Source organism: Pinus tabuliformis, chromosome 9, assembly GCF_031772625.1.
Source record: "Pinus tabuliformis cultivar Carrire ecotype Pingquan chromosome 9, CPIR1, whole genome shotgun sequence".
NCBI classification, from domain to species: Eukaryota; Viridiplantae; Streptophyta; class Pinopsida; order Pinales; family Pinaceae; genus Pinus; species Pinus tabuliformis.
In genome coordinates, this window is record NC_142307.1 from 1,294,663,796 (window position 1) to 1,294,669,290 (window position 5,495).

Sequence of the window (5,495 nt, forward strand, 5' to 3'; positions counted from 1 at the left end):
ACTTCACTTGGAAAAAGCCTCCTCCCTAGCCAAGGATAATAGAATAAAATCATTAGAAGAAATCATCATTGGATTGGGACATGATCCCAAAGATATGAAAGGCGTTGAGGCATTAATCAAGAAGAAGGAAGAAGACATTTCTTCCTTGAGGAAACAACTAAAGCTACCTCCTTCAAGGCACCCACAGACTGCTGAGGTTGTGAAGCAGAAATCTGATGAAGAGATGATGGATCTCCTTCTGAAACTTAATGAAAGATTAAATGATACAGAATAGGCATTAGAAAAGGCACTGAAGGACAGGCAGGGAGAGTCGACCTCTCAGCCTCCTGAAGTAATTCCCATAGTCTCAACAGCAGTCCCTTCTACACTTGGAACAATATTGGCTCCAAACATCCCAACAGCCACAACAGAGGTGATTACAGGTACATCAACAATAGGAACAACATCAGGCAGCAGTGCTAATTTAAGCATAGAAGAATTAATAAAGGCCATGGAAGAAATGAAACTACAAATTTCAGAGTTAAAACAGGCAAAAGAACAATTGGCTAAGATAGAAAAGAAGTATGATGCCTCCAAAATAAGTGTTGCAGAAAAGACAAGGGAGATTAAAGCATTAGAGAATAAAATTAAAGCATTAGAAAAGGATCTCACTTTTGACAAGCCTCTGGCAGAGATCAAGAAAATCCTGTGGACCAACATCACTCAATCTATGAATGATGTTTGGCCATCCATCCAAGTGATCTATGAGCAAATGGACTTAGTAAAAGCAGCACATGGAGCAATTCAACAGACAAGAGCACAGTTAGGACAGATGCCTGAACAAGCCAACCGGCTTATACATTTTTTGAATACCAAAAATAAGGAACAACTAGAAGCACTTGGCATCCCAAACAGGACAGACACTATTTTGGAAATCAAAAGGGTGTTAACTAAAAGAACTTTGATGCAGAATCTAGAGAGAAGATGTCAAGATATGCAGGTGGAAATCAATTCTTTTATGGAGAAGTTCACTGTCTTACAGAATAAAGGGCTACCAAGTCCTTTGGTCATCAATAACAGGTTAATGAAGCACATTGATTATGTAGATAAATTGAATAAGTATGCTGGAGATCAAGCTAGTTCATCAACAAGTGCATCAGGAACAAAAGCACTTCCCACAGGCCGAGTTCTCTATGACAACTTAGAGAACTTATTCTATATTGAACATGAGGTAAAGCACTTGTTTCAACTCCAGCCTAATTTTTCAGATATACAGAAACTAATGAGACTCTGAGGAAACTTCAAAAACATAGATTTCCAAAGAAAAAATGGTGGGAAGACATGTTGGAAATTTTGTAAATTTATCCTCAGTAAAATGTAAATTTTGGGCTATTTACTGTGGTAAGATAAATAAAGGTGAACAGAGATGAACAAAGGACAAACAGGTCGAAGTGTATCAGAACAGGTGAAAAGTATTGGTCAAAACAGGGCAGCCAGCACAGAGTTACTAAAGAGGACAACAACAAGCCAAATAAAAGGGCCTGCCTCCAGCACATTCAATGAGAAAAGGAACAGCACAACATCAATTCACCTTTCTCCTATCTTTGAGACTAAGTGTCTCTATTTTTCTGTAAAAATAATTAGTCATCACTAGAATATATCTCACTTTGTTATGAGATATTTTTGTAAAGATTTTTTGTATAAATACCCCCTCAATTGGAGTATTGAGGGTGGATTCTTAGACATTGCTGTAATATTGACTATTTTGGAATAAAGTGCTGATTGGACCAACTTTGTGGCTTGCTGGACGAAGAATTGAAGCCAAGGACTTTTCTCATAATTCTTGAATCAAACATCGGATCAATAAGTCATCTATACCTTGTGTTTTAAAGTTTTCATTGTTTAAAATATCATCTATGTTTCACATCTGAATGATAAACAAAAAAGAATAACTCAGAATATGCTTAATTGCTCTTTGGTTTCTGTTATCACAAAATCACTACTGAGGGCTGCAACCAAGCAAGATTTCATGTAACTCTTTCAACCTATCTTTAGATCAAAGCTTAGCCTCTTTGATCAGAGAGGGCTCTCTCACAAACTCTTGATAAAAATCATTCACTACAAAAGATGGCTAACTCTTTATTCATTGATAAAAGCAAAAGCTGGTTGGATTCATGTCAAACTGGTTCTCATTGGGCTATGGAGTCTCATACACTAAGTAAACAAGAAAAACATTATCATTTCATAGAAGTCAAGGCTCTTTGCATTAAGTGTCAAACATACTCCATCAAAACCACAGCTTGCTAAACACACAGGAAGTCAGAGCATAATATTATGAATTCTGAGTGATTGTGTTACAACAAGGCTGTAAATGAACATAAAACATAAAACACCATCCTTATATTTGACCACAATAATCCATCGAGAATCTTGAGAAGAAATCAACACTGTTTTACTATTACTGTCATAAGCTTTACAATGGCCCAAAACAACTCTGTTTTTCTATAAAATGTCCAACCCTTTCTACATTCTAATCTGATCCCTTTATAGGCAAACAAACTTCTCCACCTCGAGCTTCCTCCTCCAGCATGAGGGGAGCCTCGAAGGTGGCTATTCACTATCCCTATCTAGTGCATAACTAACCTATTAATTACATCAGTGCTGAGTTATGATTACATAAAGTTCTAATCAAACTAAAATACTAATTCCTTTCTCCTCGTAATATGATTCTTCTTGGATGCTGACACATGTCCTTTTGCTGATTGAGTTGAGAAGGCTGAGCTACAGATACAATGAATATTGATTTTGGATGTTTGAAAGCGCTGATGGCTCATTAATTGACCAAAAGATGTGCTCCTATTTTAACGGTCTCTGTCTCCCATTTTCCTTCATCATATAAATACCACGCTCCAAGCTCTTTAAACCTTTAATGACAACACATAATAACCATATGCCCTATGATTTGGATACTTCATGGACCAAACGGGTGTACCAACCGAACATTCTGGTAACCCCACCAATACCCTAGTAGCTCGGTCATAAAGTGCCTTTGAGAAAACTTTTATGAAAATAAACAAAATATTTTATTTTCCCTTCAAGACCTACACCTGTCACTGTTTGAGCTGTTATGAAATCCATGTATGATCTCCCTCCTGTGTTTGAGACCTTCTTTTTAACATTCGCTGACCTCATCATTAAAGTTCATTGTTTTTCCACAAAACAACATTCTACAGCAGTTTCATAGCGCGCTACGAAACTGCTGTAGATGTCAAAACAGAACCTATGTATCTTGAAGCGTTTTCTGCTTAGATTCATGATCTCTTCAGACATTTGTACAGCTGTTAGGAACCTAAATAGTTTTAAAAAAATGAAGCTTGCTTCTGTCATTACATATCACAGCAACCTTGATTAGCATCAAACCAATAAACAGCTTAAATACTAAACTCTGACTGTCTTGAGCTTTATTTTCTCAACAGCCACTCATTTTCTCTTGGATGAAGCATTCGGTTAAGATATAATTCCTACAGGGACTCTGCTTTTTATGCTTAGAACCTAGAAGTCAAAAGCTGCAATGTGGGCACTAACAACTTTATCTCTCAATGGATCCACAATAACATCAGAGATATTCTAGATTGAGGCAGCGCATGTTATAGTACTCAAAAGGCTCGACAAAATATCCTTTAAAGCAATCTCGTGAATAAGACAACAAATTGCTGAAGTTCACACTGAAGTTCAGTACTTTACATCTCCATTTGAAGTAGCATCTCCATCTTTGCATGTTAATACTTTCCTAACTGCATTTGCGAGGTCTGTCACGTGACTATCATTGCAACCTATCTCAAGTAGAGCTGTCTCTAGTTGAAAAAGATATTCAATGTTAGGCCCGGAAAGACTCACAGCTCCAACAATTTGATGAGCCATCATTTCCAATGGTGCAAGGCCCAGGTAATTCTTATTCGAATTCTTGTTTGTTGATGCAATGTACACAAGGACTCCAGATATAGCTGGCTCTGTTGAATCCTCTTCAAAATAGAAATCAACGTAGGCCTTTTGGTCATATTCCTTCTCTCTCACTTCTAGATAAGATAAAGCAATATCCTCAGCTTCCTGTCCAGAAACCCTGTAAGCAATGTCCCAACTGGTGTGGCCATCGTGAGGCTCGAGTGTAACAGTCCTGCCGGGATTGGCAGGGGTTCCTCTATGGTCTGTGCTCCCTTGATGGAAAAGACGACGGTAGCCTTTGATGAAACCAACTCGTCATTCGTCATAGTGGAAACCCGCCTTCCATATTATGGAACCGTAACCAAACACCCACAGAACCATCTCCTCCGCCTTGCCGTCGACCTCCCTCAATTCTACAGCCTCCAGGGGATGCCATTCAATCTTCCACGGATGCCATTCACTAGTGCAAAATCTCGTGATTATTATAAGCCTCTGTTTATGCAAGATTTTCTTGAACTATGGCTTTTAAGTGAGCGCCAGAAATTATAATGACAATCCTCCTTCTTTAAACCAACAGCTGGAGCATGTAACCAACACGATTACCCTGTTTGAAGAAGACAACATCAAAATAATACCATCCACCTTGACAAAGGAAATTCATCTATTTCGAACTCTGCCATTTGCGTCATCCTTCTTTTATTTCTATTTAATGCGCACTCACCCTTTTAACGACACCAGTTAACCTAAAACCAGCTCTTGTGCCACTAATAATGGCGGCCTTGTAGCATATAAAACTACTCGACACTTGGCATTAATCACCGCATTTGAAAAGAGCACTTTCATGTCTTCAATATATGCATTAATAATGAACCAACGTGCTCGATAATACTCAAGACATTTTCATTTATATCAGTCATTTTAAAAGCCCGTGTGCCTTGAAGAAACGACTGCAATGCATTTCGCATAAGCCATGAAAGAAGAGTTGCTTGATTTTTTAGGTAGCACGGTGTGACTTAAATCACAGATAAATCCCTTTTCTAGCAAAAGCTTGGCTCGCAAATTCTCAAACGATACCACTCGCCCTTCAAGACTTCAATTACTAAACTCTTCTTCTACATCGCTACCATTCGGACCATTGTGATGACAAATACAGGGGCTATGGTTGTTGAGAAAAGTTCTGGCCTCATGCCACGTTACCAATGCACAATAATTATGTAATCAACACCAGAAGAGTTCGGCCTCTAATATCTCGTTTTCTGGCTGAAAAGTTCATGTTTCATAGAATGCATAGATGAACTTTAATATAGGTTACTCGATGGCTGGGAAGAAGCAAATCTCAGCCTCTTACACCGGTTCCAAACAGAATTCTCGGTGTCCCTTTTTCCTTCTTCAAAATATGCATCCATACGTCCATTTGGAACTCTGTACTGAGAAAAGCTTATATTAACTGGAAATTTTGGGAACTCACTTTCCACAGATGGAAGACATGCAGATTCACATTGCATCCTTGGAGTGTCTGGCATAGCATCAACCTGTGTGTGAATTGTGTCCTCCTCAGCTACCACACTTTAAGA

General features: G+C 38.4%; 1 pseudogene; it reads right to left on the reverse strand.

The window, feature by feature from the left end:
- Positions 1-3,683: 3,683 nt before the first annotated feature.
- Positions 3,684-4,324, reverse strand: LOC149153299 (gamma-glutamylcyclotransferase 2-3 pseudogene; annotated as a pseudogene).
- Positions 4,325-5,495: the final 1,171 nt, after the last annotated feature.